We start from the raw sequence: 25,092 nt of genomic DNA, 5'->3' as shown, positions 1-25,092 counted from the left end.
GGTGACACCCCTACAGTCCGTTTGTAAATATGATTTTCCATGAATTCTCAATAAACAATACTTATATAGGCTATAATAAACATTATTTAATCATTTATAAACAATTTGTACATCTGTAATGAGTTTCGGCTAAGACAGGTTAATTTTAAAAGTCAAAGTGTACGGAGTAATTACCATAATTGAACAAACTCTGTGTTCACTTGAATGCACTTTATTTGTTTTAACATGTTTTATATGTATTTTATGTATTATGACATTGACATTAGGTAATATACAGGGCTTTCATTTCAAAACTTTCCAGTCTAAATAAGAAATTATTTCAATTGAATTCAATTTAAACAAAAAACGTCAATTCAGACATTGAGGGGGAAGTCTGAAACCAGGCTTAATTGCATTTTAGATTTTACCCCCATCCCCAAGCCGCCCTCTTTAGAAATTTCAAATGACACTTCTATATTTTTATACTTACAGTAAATATGAAAGAACATTCAATTGTTTATACACTTCTTTCATTTATTTCATATCTTTTGTTTTATATCGTTGCCTGGCAACCTCGATTGCTGTAACAGTTAATTAGAGCTGAAGCTACAAAGACCATTGAACATTTCTTGTAATAGTTGTGTTCGTGTATTAAATTATTGTAAAATAGTTTTCTTCAATGAAAATCGGTCCAAGAATATCATTCTCAAAAATTCCAGCCCACACATCGATCTTCTGAGGAAACTGGGTATTATCTTCATCAAACACATGAGGATTTTAAATGTCCCTACCTACAATTGCGTTTGTTTGTTTGCATATTTTTATTAGTGATGTAAAGTCCACATTACATAATAAGAGTGGATAAATAAATGTACGTGAGTAATAAATGTAGAAAATTTAAAAACAGTAACCAACGGACACATTTAAGCCCATATCTCCTTAATCTCATTTCACAGACCCCAAGTTTCCTATCTCAAAATGTTCTCCATGCATCCCCTATTACGTTTAATTCTTGCACGCTTTTATTGAATCATGTTGTATATAATATACAAAGACATCATTTTATTTTTACTAACATTTTTAATATTAACCTAGCTATACCTTTAGAGAACCGGAAACACCGTTCGATGATACTGGCGTAAAACACAAACAAATCACTTTACTAGGTATAGGAGGGAAGAAAAGTAGTTCATCCATTTACGTAAACTAGGAAATATAACGCTTTTGAGTTTGATAATTTTCATTAGGTTTTTGTTTAATCAAAATACAGTACTGTATTAAGAATAAGTGTTTTTACTCACGAACTGAGTTATCCATGCGAACGTATTCATTATGCAGTGTATATTATACTGTCTACAGCATATTAGCGTACAATATAGAGAAAGAAGTTAAATTGAAAAATAATCATAATATGGATATTTAAACACATTTTTGAAAATGGTGGTCGTTCATTTCGATACAGGCTTCAGTTCTAATGTGCATATTATCGCACTATAGACTAATGTACCTAATCCCAATTATCAGTTTCGTCCTTCGTACTAGTAACTCATGTTGAAATAATTCTGTCCTACTCTATAAAAGAGACCTTACGTACTGTAAATTCAATCTTCACTTCTGTCGATCCGAAGAGATAAAATTACTCAGACATGCTATCTACTGTCTGTCCAAGTGGTTATGTCGCAGGGTTGTAGAAAGGAGGGAAATCACTTAACAGTTAATTACTTAACGAGGCCCTTTTATTTAAGTTATTTTAAACAGTTGTATAATATTACGTAGACGTCCAATTCCTAACAGAAATTAATGTTTTCAGAAAAGAGCTAAGACAGCCCAGCTACTAGACTTTACAGAGGAGCGAACAGAAGTAGGTGGGGGAAACCGGGATGCGACGTAGGCAAACGGACGACAGTACCTGTGCGAAAATATGATTCAATATTGAAAGCTCTTTCGTCACTGGAAAACGCAAACATATTTCTGGAACGTACTGTAAGGCTACTATGACTATATATGCGGTCTTGGTTCTGTGTGGAGGACGGTTGAACTTCATTAGTAGAAGAGGTGGGAGTGAAGCACATTCAAAAACTCAGGTACAATAAAAACTGAAGTAAAAATAAAATGATGTCCCTGTATAAGGACATAGAAGGCCTTTATTTGTGGAATTGGTTGAGGACGACATTTGGAGAAAATGAGACCGTATACTTGGTTTATTTTTAGTAAGCGGAAGGTCAATGTTTTACTTTCATCATCTGACTTACAAGACAGTAATAACTGTTAAGATGAAAGTCCAACAGTAGCAATGACGTCACCCGAGTTATACGACCATTACAGAAATTACGACACGAACTAGTTTCTTCAGATTGACATGCACTGATAAAGAGAGCACAACAACTGATTGAAATCAGCTGATAATGAACCTATTTGTCACTAGCCCATTCCTTAGCCAGCAGGTGGGGTTCAGAGGTATGGCCACTGCTAGGAACACAACAGAAAGTAAGCGATTTCTGTTATGAAAAATATACAATAACTTCTTCCGCTGTGATTCAGGAAAGATCAACAGTCCTTCAGAAAACGTCAAATATAGTTCAGATTAATCAATTCAGATTGTGCAACTGAATTTCGAAGAAGATCAATTATATTTCAGAAAGCTAGAACTTCCGCAAAGAACTCGCTGTATCTAGTGGCTAGAGTGCTGGACTTACAATCCTGTGTACCAGGGTTCGATCCCTGGCGTACCCCCCGATTTATAACTTGTGTCTGGCAAGCCCGTTGTCCAGGTAACACAGGGGTTTTCTCCAGTTCCCCTGTGGCATCCCAACAAATCTCCATCATCTCATCTCATCGTGGGTATAGTGTAGACCAGCCTCCAATGGCGCACCCTGGGCAACGACTCTGTCGGTATATTGGTCTACATAACTGACTTCATATGGGTGAATGACGAACAGTCAAGTACCCGCCATTAATAAAATTTTATTTATTTATCCATTTATTTATTCATTTGTTTATACATATATTTATTTATTTATGCATTTAATTATTTATTTATTTATCCATTTATTTATTTACTTATTCATTTACTTTTTTATTTATTTATCCATTTATTTAATTATTTATTTATTAATTCATTTATTTATTTACTTACTTATTTATTTACTTATTTATTTATCCATTTATTTATTTATCCGTTTATTTACTTATTTATTTATTTACTTATTTATATATTTAATCATTTACTTATTTATCCATTTATTTATTTATCGATTTATTTATTTATTTACTTATTTATTTATTTATTTATTTATTTACTTATTTATTGATTTACCCATTTATTCAATTATTTATTTATTTATCCATTTATTTATTTCCTTATTTATTTACTTATTTATTTATCCATTTATTTATTTATTTATCCGTTTATTTATTTATTTATCCAATTATTTATTTATCCATTTATTTATTTTTTCATTTATTTATTTATTTATCCATTTATTTATTTATTTACTTATTTATTTACTTATTTATTTATTTACTTATTTATTTACTTATTTATCCATTTATTTAATTATTTATTTATTTATCCATTTATTTATTTATTTACTTATTTATTTATTTACTTACTTATGTATCCATTTATTATTTATTTATTTATCGGTATATTTACTTATTTATTTATCCATTTATTTATTTATCGATTTATTTATTTATCCATTTACTTATTTATTTATCCATTTATTTATTTATTTATTTACATATTTATTTATCCATTTATTTTTTTACTTATTTATTTATTTGTTTATTTATTTATTTATTCATCCGTTCATTTATTCATTCATTATTCATAAATTTTTAATTCACTTATTCATCTCTTTACTTCCCTAATTCTTTATTTCCCTCGTTCAATATTTCATTATTTATTTATTTCTCCATTTACACATTTATTCATTCATTCACTCACTTATTTACTTATTTATTCAATTATTCACTCATATATCTATGCATTTATTTAGTTATTTATCATTTATGTACTTACTTCTTCATTCATTCATTTACTTACTTTTTATTTATCTACTTATTTATTCAATCATGTATTTATTATTCATTTATTCCTTTATTTATTCACTCATTCATTTACGTATTCATTTACTAATTAGCTTATTTACTTAATTACTAATTTAATTTATTCATTTACTTATTTATATATTAACAATAAAGCCCATAGCTGTTAGAGCAGAACTAATAGACGGAGAGAAAAGTTTCTGACAACTACAAAACTATAAAAGTGGCCATTAATAGTGAATCAGCAATTATAATTGATGTAACAAACACTGAAGTAACAACGTAACGAATTCCAAGTTCTCTCTGTACTGAAGTTCAGACAGCATAAAATGAAGGAGCCTGGTAATGAAACTGTGACGTCAGCAATTCAGAAGTACAGAACAGTAAATTGTCTCGCAGCTATTACAAGGTAGCGGACTGAAGACAAAGTTGTGTTAGCTATTAATTCGAGTTAACAACTTCCACAACGATTTGTCAAGAAGATCAATGGAAGGCAACCATCAAAACAAAACAAACATCAGAACGCCTGCATCTCGGCAACACGTCTAACACAGCTGACGGACAGCTTGGCGTATTCTCACAGCACTGATATTACCCGGTAACATGACTGACACCTGGATGGCGCACGCACAACCGATTCGAAAACAATGATTAATAGCGAATACGATTCCGCTGCTATATACATCCAGCCTTAAAACGAACTACATTAAGTGAATTGTAGCTCCAATGACGGCAGATTGTTCCGCATTATTAGAAGGTCTTGCATAAGAATCCGTTGCTATGCACATCTTCCCTAGTAACGAACTGTGTACATCACATTGATTAATACTAAACAGTTGAATCGCTGTTATAACGACAGCAACTTGTTCCGCATTGTTAGATGGCCTTGCATAACAATCCGTTGCTATGCACATCTTCCCTAGTAACGAACTGTGTGCATCACATTAATTAATACTAAACAGTTGAATCGCTGTTATAACGACAGCAACTTGTTCCGCATTGTTAGATGGCCTTGCATAAGAATCCGTTGCTATGCACATCTTCCCTAGTAACGAACTGTGTGCATCACATTAATTAATACTAAACAGTTGAATCGCTGTTATAACGACAGCAACTTGTTCCGCATTGTTAGATGGCCTTGCATAAGAATCCGTTGCTATGCACATCTTCCCTAGTAACGAACTGTGTGCATCACATTAACTAATACTAAACAGTTGAATCGCTGTTATAACGACAGCAACTTGTTCCGCATTGTTACATGGCCTTGCATAAGAATCCGTTGCTATGCACATCTTCCCTAGTAACGAACTGTGTGCACCACATTAACTAATACTAAACGATTGAATCGCTGTTATAACGACAGCAACTAGTTCCGCATTGTTAGATGGCCTTGCATAAGTATCCGTTGCTATGCACATCTTCCCTAGTAACGAACTGTGTGCATCACATTAACTAATACTAAACAGTTGAATCGCTGTTATAACGACAGCAACTTGTTCCGCATTGTTAGATGGCCTTGCATAAGAATCCGTTGCTATGCACATCTTCCCTAGTAACGAACTGTGTGCACCACATTAACTAATACTAAACGATTGAATCGCTGTTATAACGACAGCAACTAGTTCCGCATTGTTAGATGGCCTTGCATAAGAATCCGTTGCTATGCACATCTTCCCTAGTAACGAACTGTGTGCATCACATTAATTAATACTAAACAGTTGAATCGCTGTTATAACGACAGCAACTTGTTCCGCATTATTAGATGGCCTTGCATAAGAATCCGTTGCTATGCACATCTTCCCTAGTAACGAACTGTGTGCATCACATTAATTAATACTAAACAGTTGAATCGCTGTTATAACGACAGCAACTTGTTCCGCATTATTAGATGGCCTTGCATAAGAATCCGTTGCTATGCACATCTTCCCTAGTAACGAACTGTGTGCATCACATTAATTAATACTAAACAGTTGAATCGCTGTTATAACGACAGCAACTTGTTCCGCATTGTTAGATGGCCTTGCATAAGAATCCGTTGCTATGCACATCTTCCCTAGTAACGAACTGTGTGCATCACATTAATTAATACTAAACAGTTGAATCGCTGTTATAACGACAGCAACTAGTTCCGCATTGTTAGATGGCCTTGCATAAGAATCCGTTACTATGCTCATCGTCCATAGTAACGAACTGTGTGCATCACATTAATTAATACTAAACGGTTGAATCGCTGTTATAACGACAGCAACTAGTTCCGCATTGTTAGATGGCCTTGCATAAGAATCCGTTACTATGCTCATCGTCCATAGTAACGAACTGTGTGCATCACATTAATTAATACTAAACGGTTGAATCGCTGTTATAACGACAGCAACTTGTTCCGCATTGTTACATGGCCTTGCATAAGAATCCGTTGCTATGCACATCTTCCCTAGTAACGAATTGTGTGCATCACATTAATTAATACTAAACGATTGAATCGCTGTTATAACGACAGCAACTAGTTCCGCATTGTTAGATGGCCTTGCATAAGAATCCGTTGCTATGTACATCTTCCCTAGTAACGAACTGTGTGCATCACATTAATTAATATTAAACAGTTGAATCGCAGTTATAACGACAGCAACTTGTTCCGCATTGTTAGATAGCCTTGCATGAGAATCCGTTGCTATGCACATCTTCCCTAGTAACGAACTGTGTGCATCACATTAATTAATATTAAACAGTTGAATCGCTGTTATAACGACAGCAACTTTTCATAATGATCATGAGTAAACATGTGTTTTATGCCCATTTTCCCTTGTATTGAAACTTCGCATCACATTAACAAGTACTGGATCGCTTTGTCTATATTGTTTTGTGTTCAGATGTTTATTTTCCGAACTGTTGGATATTTTTACAGTATAAATGAGTGTACAAAGTTCAATCAAACATTTTGACCTAATTATAAATTGGCAAAACAACTGATCACAACTGCGAGGGATAATGATGTGATTAATTTACGGTGTCATAAATGTGGCTTGAACCGGATGTGTTCTGTTCGATTATACAAGGCACGCATTAGCAAATTAAACACTGTAATTAACCGTAACGAGGAATTTTTGTCGTGGGTCGTAACCAGGCACGTGTGTTGGCCTGCAATGCTGTATCTATGTCTATCGCTGACTTACGAACGCAAGATAAGGCTGCGAGCTTGTAGAAAACCGTCACGTGTAATCGTGGGAAGGCCGCTGAAATAGGCCACGACACACATAGGTGCTCACGCACGAGCTCTCTCTGGCAGCGGTCCTCATCGCACGTGCTTGGCATTGTTGTGCGTAAACCAGCTGTGCGTTGCTTAGCCACATCGAGCGATGATCTGTTACGCCATGCTGCTTCAGCCCGTATCCCAGCAACGAGAAACAGTTGAAGATGTTAAAAGAAGTCATACTATGTAATATGATACTAATGCAATTATAAGGCCAGAATTTTAACCCTAGAATACAAACGTTCTTAAATTATACGAGTGACACATAAAAATCAAAGTGGCGGGAGGATAAAGTGTCAATCAGTACTGCCATATGTTCTTGATGACGATGATTGTGTTAAAGTTTCATGCTGTATAAAGCTGTCGGCATATCAACAAACCAGATACCCTGCTTCCAAAGTCGTAATTTTTGCGAGTGTTTGTAAATACAGGGTGTATCTAAATTGGTGTCAAATATTTCGGGGACATGTTCCTAACAACAAGACACTACAAAAAAGTTCATATGAACATTGCTCTCAAAATAGTTTATTTCAGAGTTACAAGACAAAATTTAATGTTACGAAAATTGCTCGGAGTGGCTTCCTCCTGCTTCGATGTGTCCCCTAAACCTGCGTTACATGCTCTGGCGTGCTCTGTTGAAAATTCCTGGAGTGTTTCGTATTTCGTGAAATCCAGTTTGCATACGCTCTCAGAATATCAACATTAAGGACAGGAGTCGAATAAACCAGGGACTTTAATGTCCCCAGACGAAGAAATCCATAGGATTCAAATCAGGCGATCGAGCAGGCCATGCAATGAATCCCCTTCGACCAATCCATCTTTGGGGAAATCGATCATTAAAAAATTACGAACTATCAGACTGAAAGGAGCTGGAGCAGCATCGTGTTAAAACACATTCGTTGGATGACGTCCAGAAGCACATCATCAATTAAATGATGCAAATCATTTCGTTCTGTTCACTCACAGAATACATTTTCTTCTGATTTCTTTGCTCTACAAATAACAAACAAACAAAAAACCACCAAACAATCAGCGGTCAATGAAGGGACAAATCCTTTAATAACTCCCTAATGAATGGTTTTCAGACCCATGTTCTTATGAACTTTTTTAATTATTTTGATGTTAAGAACACGTCCCCGAAATATTTGACACCAATTTAGATACACCCATGTAACTTTTAACAGAATAAGGTAAATAATTTTCTTTTTATACAAGTAACTGACATTACATAATGTCTTATTTTGTTTTTTCAAAAGTGATGTCAAAATAATATTTTCATACAATTTTTAAATTAGGCACAAGTTCATTGCACAGAATGTCCGACAAGTCTCGCATAATAGGCTAAATCATAAAATGTTAGTGGCTTGTGCAGAAAATGCTGCAAACTAAGTTCATTAGACGTTCAGATAAAAATGTGTAATATTTATTTTCAATTAAGAATACCAGAAATTTTGAAAGTTATTTGCTTCCGTAATAATGAAACATACTCCCTCTGAAGGTTTTTTTTAATCCCAAATACTTTTTCTTGAACCTATCCACCTTCAGTTTTTCAGTTTCAACGCGAAAACGCAAGTAACAATGTCAGGACGATCAGTGGGTTTTTCATGTGGGAGTAAAGCAATAGCTATTTCACGTCATTGAGGGTAAAATCATTTTATCCTCCTAAGAGATCTTGCTAAAATGATCGGTAGACTACAAAATATCGTAGGCCTCTTATTTTATCAGTAAGTAATAACCAGGGAACGGATTTATATGGACTAAAAATATATGAAATATGTAAATATATATGTAGTTATTTTTACCAAAATATGGAATTAAATATGGATTTTTACCAAAATATGGAATTAAATATGGACTTAAAATTATAAAAAAATGACTATGTACGTTAAATATTGGTACATTTTAATCAAACTAAACAAAAAATATAATGGACGTACCTTATCTTCCAATGTAGTTTCAACAAAACACAATTTTTATTGTCTGTTACCATAACAATAGGTTACAAACATTTCTTTCAAGTGCTGAAAAGTGAATCTTCTTCTATTGTCTCTGAGGATAGATTTATACTGACTAAAAGAGCGTTCGACGTCACAAGAAGTAACTGGTACATAATTCAATTTCACAATGTCTGCTGGGGATAAGTCCAAGTTAATCTTCACTGTTGATTCACCACTCATCACAGCAACAACCTTTTGTAGTTCTTCATATCCAGGGTTTTTTGAAAGTACAGTGTCCACCTTAGCTCTTACTGCATCTGCAACTTTACCTCTACCACGATTCAGTTGTTCCACAGTACTATTTATAATTTCAAAACTTTCAGATAGTGAAAGGTGCCTATTTTGGAGACTTTTGAGCGTTTTTATGATGCATGAAAATGTATGCTGAATGTGAGCTAAGTCATTCTTCACACTTATGTCACAGGTAACTGTTTTCGCAGTATCAATTGAGACTGCATCTTCAGAGTCCAATGCAAGGAGAACATTGTTAATAGAGTCTATATGTTCGGCATAATATTCAACTGCTTCTAGCCATGTACCCCATCTAGTTAAAATTGGCTTTGGTGGCAATGGAATTTCAGGGTACATTTCTTTCAACACGTTAACTCTACTGGGAGCTTTGAGAAATACTTTTTTCACTGATGAAATCAACAAATCTACTTTAGGGAAATTGTCTCTGACCACTTCTGCCACACGATGAAATGCATGCGCCACACAAGTAAAATGAGTCAATTTAGGATATACAACAGATAATGCTTGTCCAGCTTTGACCATATAAGGGGCAGCATCGCTAATAAAGAATAACACATTATCGTACATAATACCCTTTGGCCACAGGATACCCATAGCTTCGTTGAACAGTTTAACTATAGTTTTGTTATTGCACTTTTCTAGAACATCACAATGTAAAAGAATTCGTTCAGAATATTGTTCACTTAACAAACCGATAACTACATTACCAACAAGTCTACCTTCTTTGTCGGAAACCCAAATTGAACTATCTTTAATTTCATCTCTTATCTTCTGTATTGTCTCATCGTAGATGGATGGAGCATACGTCTTCCTAAGTGTTGACTCATCCGGGATTGTATGTTGAGTATATTTTTCAATGAATTCCTTGAAGACCTTATTCTTTAGTTTGTAGAGAGGAATATCAGCAGAGATGAGAGAACGGCACAGGTCGATGTTAAACTCAGATCTTACATTCGATGTTGTTGGTTGTGTTAAAAACAATTGTCTCTGCTTGGAATTTAGTTGTTTGTTGGCCTGATGTTTACTAGTTGTAATGTGTTGTTGCACCAGGAACTTTTGTGTAGATGATACTGCACACTGACACAAATTACAAAATAATATTTTATTGTCAGTTGATAAACCATCTTCTTTAAATTCTGAAATGTAACTTGTTAGTTTTGATTTTAAATTGACTGAATGACGTACTTTTGGCATATTTACCGTCTTTATAGTATGATTTACAAAACTGAACCTATGTGTACTCTGACTGGCATTTAACTGTTGAGCTGCACAACTGAAGTCTGTTAAAAATTTTAAATTAAATTAATACAGTTTTGTAACTTACTTTCCCATTGTTGATAGGACTGCTAATTTTCAAATAACTCTGATGTTAAAGGGATTACTGAACATGTGTTTAAATCTCTATTGTTGAAATGTATTTTTAAAAGTTAATGGAATTTTGTTTTGTTTTATTGTTAAACCTAATATAATATGGACTGTTTTTTATGAAATATGGAAAATATATGGAAATTAACGAAAATATGTACTAAACTCTAAAATATGGAAAAATATGGAAAATAAAAGTAGGATTTTTCAACCCTACACATTGTGAAACATAAAGATAATGCAAAATATAAATTATATTAGCTTTATAAGTAAATATGTATTTACATATAAATCCTTTCCCTGGTAATAACTTTTGGTCTTTCCTTAGGAACTGTAATTTTTGCGCTCCCTCGAGTCAATACTGAAGAGAATGTCGCACATAAATATCTACACCACACCGCCATTAAGTAAATGAAAAAGACCCAACCCCACTTGATTAATGACTGTAAAAATATTTGATTTTTAATCACGATATTATTTTCTTAGTAAGTTTTGTAGTTAAAATAGCCGTCACTCAGTAAATTATAGAAATGAAGACCTAATTTAAGATATTCTCTACAGCTACTTATATAATCCCAAAACGTTTCACTTTCATATCATCAATATAGCATTAAAATGTATAATTAATGAAAAATAGTTACATCATGGCATTAACTAAAATAATATTTCATTTATAATTGTAATAATGTTATCAAAACGCCTCAAGATTTGTAGATTTTGATATCCAATACACAGCTGTAGTCCCAAAATTACACACCGCAGAATCAGACCTGTAAATTATTTTTATTAAGTCTTGAAGTTTTTAATAATCAATTTAATTTGAGCTCCAAATATGTCAGCAACCTTGCAGGTCATGGCCTTCGTGTAATAGCCTATTGTTTATTGTACTGTGTGTTTTGTTTTATTCTGAAATCGATTAGTTCTCAAAACTGACGAAAGATGGATTTTGGAAAATGGGAAAATTATGTAGGAAAACTAACGCTTCACTGAAAGTTACTATTTTTCTGAAAATCTTTTGGTGCCTAGCTTCAAAATGACGGGTCATTCATTAAAATCCTTTCAGCCGTTTTCCCGTAATTTCCATTACCAGTTCAAATTATATATATATATATATATATATATATACTAGCCGTACCCGTGCGCTCCGCTGCACCTGTTAGAAATAAATATAAAGTAATTACATAATGAAAATAGGACATTTGATCCAGGGAACAACTTTTACAACAGCGCAAAATAATCTGCTTGGCTCATTACCCAATTTTTTTTTTTTTGCATTGCATTTATTGCATATATATTTTGTGTATTTTAACACGATTCAATTGAGCATAGTTAAAATTTGAATTATAAAATAATTGAATGCAAGCTAACGTGCTATTACTGCATACTAAATCAATACACTCTCGTTGTTCGTTAATTCTCTGAGATTAAAATGAGTGTACATAAATATTATTTTAAGAAATACAGAAAACGAATGTACAAAATAGCCTATCAAATTTTCTGTGCATAAGAAGCTATTTTAATCTTACCTGTCCTCGATTTACTCAGACGTTACTGTAATAACATTATAGCATTATGTCCATCCAGAGAAACTACACTTTGCAATGGTGAAATAATAATTAATTGTGGAAATCGGTTAATTTAGCTTCTGATATTACTTCATACAAACACAGAAACATTCTCTGTAGGCTATATTTAATAGCTTTCGATTGTTGATGTCCAAGGCCTCTGTTTCGATTGTTGTTGTCCAAGGCCCCTTATAGACGAAGTCATTTGTTCTTAATTAATTGCATCGTCTTAGATGGAGTTATTTTAATTTTAAAACTCATTTATCTCATTAAATATCAGTCCTATCAAAATTGTGTAAATAATAAAACTTATCGGAAATCATTTTTAAAGAAACTTTTGTTATGTAACATATTTCACAAAAATCAATAATAAGCGAGATAGTTTGATTTATTTAATTCAGGCCCCCTTATAACCCCTCTTTTAAATAATGTATTTTGAATGCCATATACCCTAAAATCTAAGTTGTAACGAACTTAATTTATATTCCAATTTTCATCGAAATCCGTTCAGCCATTATCGCGTGAAAAGGTAACAAACATACAGACAGGCAGACATACAAACAAAAATTTCAAAAAAAGCGATTTTCGGTTTCAGGGTGGTTAATTATATATGTTAGGACCAATTATTTTTGGAAAATCGAAAATTACCAGAAAAATTTCGGCTACAGATTTATTATTATTATTAGTATATATATATATATATATATATATATATATATATATATATGACTTCACTTTTCCTTACCCCTGGAAGCAGATTCAAGGCGACCTGGGAGCCTACTCTCCGGATAATTGAAGCAAAATGGCTTAAAATTTACTAAAACTAAAATAAGCACAATTTCGGACAAATTTCTTCAACTTTTTAAAGCCATGAAACATAACTTTGGGGCTCTGAACTTTCACATGAAGCTAGTAAATACAATAAACTGAGTCTAAATTAATTAACCCAAGTATACACATCTTAAAATGAAGTCTTTTCCTTGAAATTTTATCAGTGGTAGGTGCAATTGCTTCTAATCCGCGGGAATCGATCCCGGTTCCGTGCAGATCGCGAACTTGTCTTGCGACCGGAAATGAAGAAACAGTTGCCGTCCAGTCACGAGGCAGCGCCATTAATTTCCGCCATCGCCGCTGCCGTGATTCGCGTGCCATCGCCATGACAACCACCGACTGACAAGAGACGATCTCCCTGCGTGATGCGCTCCCAATTGTATGACTTATTAAGCGAGGGGGACTTCACAGGTCGGTAGTTGGCTGCCATGTATCAAGCTCTGATGTTATTCCAAAGCGACCCAGGAAAGTGCAGACTGCTAATAGTCTATGAATTTAATGACAGTTTTACACAACAGCATCTATATATTATATAATTTGAACTGGTAATGGAAATTACGGGAAAAAGGCTTAACGGACTTTAATAGATGACCCCTCACTTTGAAGCTTGGAACCCAAAGTTTTTCAGAGAAACAGTTGTTTTCAATGAAAAGTCAATTTTCCAACATAATTTTCCTATTTTCCAAAATCCATCTTTCGTCAGTTTTGAGAACTAATTGAATTTCAAAATAAAACAAAACACACACTACAATAAACAATAGGCTATTACACGAAGGCCATGACCTGCAGGATTGCTAATATATTTAGAGCTCAAATTCAATTCATTAAAAACTTCAAGACTTACTAAAATTAATTTTAATTTACACGTCCGATTCTGCGGTGTCTAATCTATAATAATAATATATCTGTAGCAGAAATTTTTCTCGTAATTTTCGATTTTACAAAAATAATTCGTCATAACATATGTAATTAACCATCCTGAAACTGAAAATCGCTTTTTTGACATATTTCTTTGTATGTCTGTCTGTCTGTCTGTATGTTTGTTACCTTTTCACGCGATAATGGCTGAACGGATTTCGATGAAAATTGGAATATAAATTAAGTTCGTTGTAACTTAGATTTTAGGCTATATGGCATTCAAAATACACTATTTAAAAGGGGGGTTATAAGGGGGCCTGAATTAAATAAATCGCAATATCTCGCTTATTATTGATTTTTGTGAAATATGTTACATAACAAAAGTTTATTTCCAAATAATTTGCGATAAGTTTTATTCCTTGAAAAATTTTGATAGGACTGATATTTAATGAGATAAATGAGTTTTAAAATTAAAATAACTGCCATCTAAGGCCGTGTAATGAATTAAAAAACAAATGACTTCGTCTATAAGGGGCCTTGGACAGCAACAATCGAAAGCTATGAAAGATAGCCTACAGAGAATGTTTCTGTGTTTGTATGAAGTAATATCGGAAGCTAAATTAACCGATTTGTATAATTAATTATTATTTCACCATTGGAAAGTGTAGTTTCTCTAGATGGACATAATGCTATAATGTTATTACAGTAACTTCTGATATAATATAATATAATATAATATAATATAATATAATATAATATAATATAATATAATATAATATAATATGTAATATTATATTATATAATTTAAGTTATTTGAAGGGTTCACAACCAGAGCCAAGCGCCATTTACTGAATACGTAGAAAACAAGGGTTAAAATTAAGTTATTACCATAATTCAATGGAAACCTATAACAAGTAAAATAAAATATACACATTAATTCTAAATGATGTCAATCTCCATTAAACTATGGTTGCATGTAATAAAAATTAAGAAACATGTTAAAAGAATTGTCATTGCACCAAATGAGTGTCTCTGGACCAAAATGATCGCATTTTAAGTATTTGGAAGAAAAAAAAAAGGTAAAGGTATCCCCGTAACATGCCATGAAGGCACTTGGGGGGGGGGGCATGGAGGTAGAGCCCCATGCTTTCCATGACCTCGGCACTAGAATGAGGTGGTGTGGTCGGCACCACGCTCTGACCGCCTTTTACCCCCGGGAAGGACCCGGTACTCAATTTTATAGGAGGCTAAGTGAACCTTGGGGCCGTTCTGAAAGTTTGGCAACGAGAAAAAATCCTGTCACCACCTGGGATCGAACCCCGGACCTTCCAGTCCGTAGCCAGCTGCTCTACTAAGTGAGCTACCCGGCCGCCTTAATTAATTATTTGGATGCAATTTAAATTAAGTAACATATTAAACGATTTATCCTTCTATCAAACACGAATGTTCCCTGGATCAAACGTCCTATTTAGTTATGTAATTACTTTATATTTATTTCTAACAGGTGCAGCGGAGCGCACGGGTACGGCTAGTCTTCTTAAAACTTGAGGTGGTTTGACGATATTATTACCATTATAAATTAAATATGGTATATTATTATAGTTAATGATATGATGTGACTATTTTTCATTAATTATACATTTTATTTATTTATTTTATTTTTATTTTATTTTATTTATTGGGTTATTTTACGACGCTGTATCAACATCTTAGGTTATTTAGCGTCTGAGTGAAATGAAGGTGATAATGCCGGTGAAATGAGTCCGGGGTCCAACACCGAAAGTTTCCCAGCATTTGCTCGTACTGGGTTGAGGGAAAACCCCGGAAAAAACCTCAACCAGGTAACTTGCCCCGACCGGGATTCGAACCCGAGCTACCTGGTTTCGCGGCCAGACGCGCTGACCGTTACTCCACAGGTGTGGACATTAATTATAAATATTAATGCTATATTGATGGCATGAAATTGAAACGTTTTGGGGTTATGTAAGTAGATGTAGAGAATATCTTAAATTAGATATTCATTTCTATAATTTACTGAGTGTCGGCTATATATATTATATACTAGCTGAAAGTACCCGGCGTTGCCCGGGTTTTCCTTTCTGCTTCTGTTTTCAAATGAAGTGTTTGTTAAAATTTCGGAAACCCAACTATAGACAACCAAAACGAATTGTTTTACTAAGCTTTCCTCGCACATAAAGATGAATCTTTACTTAACTTCACTTACATGAATTAATACTACTTAGCCAAATGCCTGCCAGGTTTAACTAAATTTAAAACAATTGTAGATCAAGCACCGAAAAGAAAATATTTCATCATGTGCCTGACGTTCAACTTTGTTTTAAATTTATATATTTATTTGTTTTGTTTATCTACCTCTGCCGGTCAGTTACCACTAAATTTCAAGTGCTGTATCTTAGTGGTGGATATCAGCGTATTAAACACCATTAATTTTTCTGCTGTCTCCTTCCCCCCCCCCTCCCACAAATGTGACGTTGTACAGAGGCAGAGAAAAAATAATTATAAGATCTGTACATTTAACTGAAGCTGTGCTGACATACATTTCACGTAATTTCATGACTATGTATGCTTTCACTTGAACTTCAGAGACAGCTGATGGTAATTAGAGAATTCCCTTGTTCCCAGTCTGAATCGTTGGGGTGTCATCGTGGGCCTAAATTTATCTATCGGTCGTCCCAAAGAATCAATATATACGTATGTAACTTACTTACAAATGGCTTTTAAGGAACCCGAAGGTTCATTGCCGCCCTCACATAAGCCCGCCATCGGTCCCTATCCTGTGCAAGATTAAGCCAGTCTCTATCATCATACCCCACCTCCCTCAAATCCATTTTAATATTATCCTCCCATCTACGTCTCGGCCTCCCTAAAGGTCTTTTTCCCTCCGGTCTCCCAACTAACACTCTATATGCATTTCTGGATTCGCCCATACGTGCTACATGCCCTGCCCATCTCAAACGTCTGGATTTCAAGTTCCTAATTATGTCAGGTGAAGAATACAATGCGTGCAGTTCTGTGTTGTGTAACTTTCTCCATTCTCCTGTAACTTCATCCCGCTTAGCCCCAAATATTTTCCTAAGCACCTTATTCTCAAACACCCTTAACCTATGTTCCTCTCTCAGAGTGAGAGTCCAAGTTTCACAGCCATATAGAAGAACCGGTAATATAACTGTTTTATAAATTCTAATTTTCAGATTTTTGGACAGCAGACTGGATGATAAGAGCTTCTCAACCGAATAATAACACGCAATTCCCATATTTATTCTGTGTTTAATTTCCTCCCGAGTGTCATTTATATTTGTTACTGTTGCTCCAAGATATTTGAATTTTTCCAACTCTTCGAAGGATAAATCTCCAATATTTATATTTCCATTTCGTACAATATTCTGGTCACGAGACATAATCATATACTTTGTCTTTTCGGGATTTACTTCCAAACCGATCGCTTTACTTGCTTCAAGTAAAATTTCCGTGTTTTCCCTAACCGTTTGTGTATTTTCTCCTAACATATTCACGTCATCTGCATAGACAAGAAGCTGATGTAGCCCGTTCAATGCCAAACCCTGCCTGTTATCCTGAACTTTCCTAATGGCATATTCTAAAGCGAAGTTAAAAAGTAAAGGTGATAGTGCATCTCCCTGCTTTAGCCCGCAGTGAATTGGAAAAGCATCAGATAGAAACTGACCTATACGGACTCTGCTGTATGTTTCACTGAGTACTTACTTACTTACTTACAAATGGCTTTTAAGGAACCCGAAGGTTCACTGCCGCCCTCACATAAGCCCGCCAGCGGTCCCTATCCTGAGCAAGATTAATCCAGTCTTTATCATCATACCCCACCTCCCTCAAATCCATTTTAATATTATCCTCCCATCTACGTCTCGGCCTCCCTAAAGGTCTTTTTCCCTCCGGTCTCCCAACTAACACTCTATATGCATTTCTGGATTCGCCCATACGTGCTACATGCCCTGCCCATCTCAAACGTCTGGATTTAATGTTCCTAATTATGTCAGGTGAAGAATACAATGCGTGCAGTTCTGTGTTGTGTAACTTTCTCCATTCTCCTGTAACTTCATCCCGCTTAGCCCCAAATATTTTCCTAAGCACCTTATTCTCAAACACCCTGAACCTATGTTCCTCTCTCAGAGTGAGAGTCCAAGTTTCACAACCATACAGAACAACCGGTAATATAACTGTTTTATAAATTCTAACTTTCAGATTTTTGGACAGCAGACTGGATGATAAGAGCTTCTCAACCGAATAATAACACGCATTTCCCATATTTATTCTGCGTTTAATTTCCTCCCGAGTGTCATTTATATTTGTTACTGTTGCTCCAAGATATTTGAATTTTTCCACCTCTTCGAAGGATAAATCTCCAATTTTTATATTTCCATCTCGTACAATATTCTGGTCACGAGACATAATCATATACTTTGTCTTTTCGGGATTTACTTCCAAACCGATCGCTCTACTTGCTTCAAATAAAATTTCCGTGTTTTCCCTAACCGTTTGTGTATTTTCTCCTAATATATTCACGTCATCCGCATAGACAAGAAGCTGATGTAACCCGTTCAATTCCAAACCCTGCCTGTTATCCTGAACTTTCCTAATGGCATATTCTAGCGCGAAGTTAAAAAGTAAAGGTGATAGTGCATCTCCCTGCTTTAGCCCGCAGTGAATTGGAAAAGCATCAGATAGAAACTGACCTATACGGACTCTGCTGTATGTTTCACTGAGACACATTTTAATTAATCGAACTAGTTTCTTGGGAATACCAAATTCAATAAGAATATCATATAATACTTCCCTCTTAACCGAGTCATATGCCTTTTTGAAATCTATGTATAACTGATGTACTGTACCCTTATACTCTCATTTTTTCTCCATTATCTGCCGAATACAAAAAATCTGATCAATAGTCGATCTATTACGCCGAAAACCGCACTGATGATCCCCAATATTTTCATCTACGTTCGGAGTTAATCTCCTCAAAAGAATATTGGACAAAATTTTGTACGACGTCAACAAAAGTGATATTCCTCGAAAGTTACCACAGTTGGTTTTCAATTTATATTGGAATATTTTTTACACCTTGACAGCTGTACGCCCGCTTATATCATACCCGGTCTTTTTTTAAATATTACTTAAGATATTATATCTAACAAATTCAGAACATATTAAATATATTACTTTTTATTTTATATACAGAATGCATATAGAGTATAATTTTGCAAGAAGTCATTGTTCAGCATAAATAATAATATTCTGAAAGACATCTTATGTTATAGAAAATAAAGTGACCGTTCTTTCCACAACGCTTGACATACTACACAGGCAACCTGATTACACACATAACACATTATTGGACATGGGCAATAATATTTTGAAAGATATATATTTTAGAATTAAGTAGTACATGGAAATGATAGCCGTCCAAATCTTGGATTTAAAATATCGGCATCCCAATCAATTCAAATGAACAAAAATAGAGAAAATGAAAGCAAGTTACGCAATTATTGACAATGTGAAAAACACGGAGATTTAAGTGAATGTCTGCAACTTGAGCGACTATCCTTGAGCTTTATTTTACTACGGTCATTACGAATGCTAGTTGCACTAAAATGGCAGTTGCTTAAAATCGAATGGCATGTTACCGGCTATCATAAGAATATGTGGGATAAAAACATCTTTTCCTTTCCTTTTGCCAGTTAATACTGTCACTTCCATTACGTTTGTCATGAGTTTTTTCACACCAATTCCTATTCCATTGCATAATTCTTGTGGATCAATATTTCGCAATAGTACTATTGGTGATTCAATATTAAGTATTATACACTGGTCAAAAAAATTTAAGTATATTTCCAGTTTACCCAATAATACCTGATATTTATGTTTCTTTTGGTTTTATGTGGCACGTATTATGTTTACCAATTCAAACTCTTTCATTTGTTTTATTCTAAACAAAGTCTGTATTTCGAGCAAAGTTCAATCAGTATCGTTTTGCTTCATAGTGCAGTACAATAGCTCGTAAGACCCTTATAATGGCAGACCGCATCAAAATCATCACTTTGATGGAACAAAACATGAGACAAGTTGATGTTGCTAACATCCTTCATGTGAATCAGAGTATTTTCTCCAGACTGTGGAGAAAGTTCCAGGAAACCTAGTCAATAGCAGATCGACCTCGCGAGGGCCGTCCACGCAAAACAACACCAGGTCAGGACCGGTATGTAAGGTTATCTGCACGTAGGAACCCTATAGCCTCAGCTACAACTCTGCGCGAAGCCACTGGTGTTGTTGTAAGTAGCCATACTGTGAGCACTAGACTTCATGACCTAGGGTTGTATGCTCGAAGACCACTCAAGACTCCAGCACTCCGTCCACATCACAGGGGTGCTCGTGCAAGATGGGCTAGAGCACATGAGAATTGGACACGAGACCAATGGACCAGAACTTTATTCTCAGACGAAGTGAGAATGGGCCTGCACCCTGACAACAACTCTATTCGCGTATGGAGACGAACAGGGGAACGAAATCATCCCTCAATGACCGTGGAACGTCACCAGCAGTTTGGTGGTTCAATCTTGTTTTGGGCAGGTGTCATGTTTGGCCGCCGCACACCACTGGTTTCAATAGAGGAAAACATGACTGCTGCCGTGTATGAGAACAACATCCTCCAACCCATAGTAAGTGGTTTTGCAGAGACTGTAGGAGAAGGGTTCACTCTACAGGACGATAATGCTCGGCCTCATCGTGCTCATAGTGTGCAGCGGTATCTGGTAGAACATGGGATCCGAAGAATGGATTGGCCAGCATGCTCACCGGATATGAACTGCATAGAGCATGCATGGAGCTTTCTCAGGACAGCCATTTTCAATCGTCCACATCACCCATTAACGATTCAAGAACTCAGGAATGCTGCCTTGGAAGAATGGGACAATTTGCCTCAGGAGAGCTTAGATGCATTGGTACTGAGTATGCCCCGTCGCATACAAGAGTGCCTCAGGGTTCGTGGAGAACCAACATGTTATTAAACAGGGTACTGAAAGCACAATTTCCTTTTCTTTGATGATGTACGAATTTCAACTTCCCTGATCTTTTCCGTTGTTTCCAAACAATGCAACTTTTTCATTTCATATTGAGTCCATTGTTAACAAATAGTGTATTTCTACTTTTAAGTTTATTCTGTGGAACCAAGAAATCCAATTATAATTTATCTATTTTATTTTAATTAATAAAAACCGTTATATGCCTAATTATGCTTAACTTTTTTTGACCAGTGTATTATCTGTTGGCAATTCTTGTGATTTCAAAGAATTTAAGAATTCGTTTGATAAAACACAGTCTGCTCACTATCTACAACTGTCTCGAGAAATACATAATACGGTTCTGGACTGCATAAGGATACTTACTGCATGAATTGTCTATATTTTGGCCTTCATGATGTATCTACAATGTTACTTTATATCGTTTTGCTTTTTCCATGGCCTCATGAAAGTCGATGTTGAAAACAACAGACAATAATAAAGAACAATTGACTATAGAAGATTGCATTTTAGTATTATGCATGAATGTTTGATCGTATTTATTTCTATTTTTTATTGTTTTAATTAATTTAACGTCCATTTTAACACTTTTAATATAGCCTATGTTCTTCTCCTGGTTATGAAGGTTAAATGTGCAAACTTTGGCATATATTGGTCAAGGCGTGTAGATTTGTATAGGGAACATACATACATACATACATACATACATACATACATACATACATACATACATACCCACATTCACTTTTATATATTAGATAACTACAAAATTTACGTAAGATAATAATATTGTTATTAAAACTCAAATATTTTTATAGTTATTAATCAAGTGGTGTTGGGTTTGTTCATATACTTAATAGTGGTGTGGTGTAGATATTTATATGCGTCATTCTCTTCAGTGTTGGCTCGAGATACCGCAAAAATTACAGTTCCTAAAGAAAGTCCAAAAGGTATTACTTACTGATAAAATATGAGGCCTACAAAATTATGTAGTCTCCCGATCATTTCAGCAAGATCTCTTAGCAGAATAAAATGATTTTACCCTCTATATTCCAAGCTGTACATGCAGCAGCTATACCAAGGTGCTATGTCTATTGTTCGAAAGCATAGCAAACCAGATTTTTTTAACTTTCACCTACAATCCACAAAGAGCTGAAATAGCTATTGCTTTATTCCCACATGAAAAACCCACTGATCGTCTTGACATTGTTACTTGCGTTTTCGCATTGAAAATAAAAAATTGAAGATAGATAGGTTCAAGAAAAAGTATTTGGCATAAAAAACCATTCAAAGGGAGTATGTTTCATTATTATGGAAGAAAATAACTTTCAAAATATCTGGTATTCTTCATTGAAAATAAATCTGAAAAACGTTTATTTGAACGTCTAATGAACTTAGTTTGCAGTATTTGCTGCATAAGCCACTAAAATAGATTTACCGAGCTCGTACTCAAGAAATGTCCTCACTGGCTTCGAAATACTACTACTTACTTCAAGGGTGGACAAATTTTAGTACTTATCATTTTTCCACACTGGAACTCAGGAAAATACGTCGTCGGCGATTCCATTGATGAACCGTACACACTACAACAATAACTGTCGCCATTTGTTATGTTCCGCTATTGTGAAAGAGTGTGTAGGTGTGTATGCAATGTCTTCCCATTCACTTACGTGATTCGGGTTAAGAAGTATGACAACGGCACGTGGTGTTTCCATAGTGACCATGCTGAAAGCTGCTTGATTTCGGTGATTGGACGAGAACTGAAAGTGCAGTTCCTCCTACATTACTGATTATATGGTGAGATCATTAAATTGAGTCTCGTTAGGTAGAGAAATTTCCAAGCTAGGTAACATACGAAAAAAATAAACTCTGTTTATAACAGAAAATTTGCAACATTTGTGTAATTTATATCTCTTGCGTATACGACGCGTAGCCTAAAATTACTATATAAACGCCAATTGTATTATTATTTATTGTCAGAGTTTGTGGGCTTGGTTTCGTGACGGTCTGAGAGGAGGGCGTGATTTGCCATGGGACGTAAATCTTAGAGGCCTCTAGTGGCATCTCTTAGAGGAGTCACTAGAGGCCTCCGAGTGGGCTATGCTCAGGTGTAAGAACTCGAGATATGAGTTATCTATTAGCATGTGTTAGAAAGGAGGGAGTAAAAATCCCTTCCGGTTCATGTTTAGTAATACAATTTCTAGCAATGCATTAGGTAATGCCATGAGAGTATCCCACACCACTCTCATATCTTAGCGGAGCCAAGTGGCGATGAGACTCGCTACTCTTGACATATTTTTATTCGTTGCTATATGTATGATGAATGACTGTCCGAAAATCACGTGGCACTACTAATAGCGTGTGCATTTAGACAAAATTGAAGGGTTCAGAGCCAAAGGCAGAACTAGTTCTGAAGAAGGCCAATAGCAGGCCGAAACATGTTAACCATGTACAGTTAAATTTAACACGAGTAAGACATATCATACATATTCCGAAGTGATAATCAAGATGTACAATAATGTATTATCACAATACACTGCTCTCAAATTAGATGAACATATTGGGAATTAAATCAATGGCTTTCCCAAAACACACTATGAAATATTTCATATAAAACAATTTTTATCTTTAAAAGGAAGCAAATGCGAGCAAAATTGTATTACACTTTTTTGTTTGAAATATCTCAAAGAATAACCCTCTGAAATTAATGACATTAGTTACGATTCACGCTGAATGGCAGTAAGTTCGGTACGAAAGCTCGGCTGGATTGAAAGAGGGGAAAAGCTGTGTCGAAAAACTTAAAGCTATTTAAAATTCAAATTATGGTTTATTTAACGACGCTCGGAACTGCCGAGGTTATATAAGCGTCGCCGGTGTGCCGGAATTTTGTCCCGCAGAAGTTATTTTACATGCCAGTAAATCTACTGACATGAGCCTGTCGCATTTAATCACACAACTATATTGCCAGCGACTTGAACCGGAATCGAACACGCACCCTCGAGCACAGAAGGCCAGCGCTATACCGACTATGCTACCCATGCCGACAATAAAGCTATTCTCCGGAATATTTTTTTAACGTGCAAAAGCTAATTTAATCAAATACTAAACGTAATTTAGACCAATTGAATCAAACATTAAACTAATTTAGGCCAATTGAATCAAACATTAAACGAAATTTAGGCCAATTTAATAAAACATTAAACGTAATTTAGGCTAAATTAATCAAATATTAAACGTAATTTAGGCTGATTTAATCAAATATTAAACTAATTTAGGCTAATTTAATCAAATACTAAACGTAATTTGGGCTAATTTAATCAAATATTAAACGTAATTTAGGTTAATTTAATAAAACATTAAACGTAATTTAGGCTAAATTAATCAAATATTAAACGTAATTTAGGCTAATTTAATCAAATATTAAACGTAATTTAGGCCAATTTAATCAAATATTAAACGTAACTTAGGCTGATTTAATCAAATATTAAACTAATTTAGGCTAATTTAATCAAATATTAAACGTAATTTAGGCTAATTTAATCAAATATTAAACGTAATTTAGGCTAATTTAATCCAATATTAAACGTAATTTAGGCTGATTTAATCCAATATTAAACTAATTTAGGCCAATTGAATCAAATATTAAACGATATTTAGGCCAATTTAACAAAATATTAAACGTAATTTAGGCTAATTTAATCAAATATTAAACGTAATTTAGGCTAATTTAATCAAATATTAAACGTAATTTAGGCTAATTTAATCCAATATTAAACGTAATTTAGGCTGATTTAATCCAATATTAAACTACTTTAGGCTAATTTAATCAAATATTAAACGTAATTTAGACCAATTGAATCAAATATTAAACGAAATTTAGG

Source organism: Periplaneta americana, chromosome 4 (genome assembly GCF_040183065.1).
Source record: "Periplaneta americana isolate PAMFEO1 chromosome 4, P.americana_PAMFEO1_priV1, whole genome shotgun sequence".
In the NCBI taxonomy this organism is placed as follows: domain Eukaryota; kingdom Metazoa; phylum Arthropoda; class Insecta; order Blattodea; family Blattidae; genus Periplaneta; species Periplaneta americana.
This window is presented reverse-complemented; position numbering follows the sequence as displayed.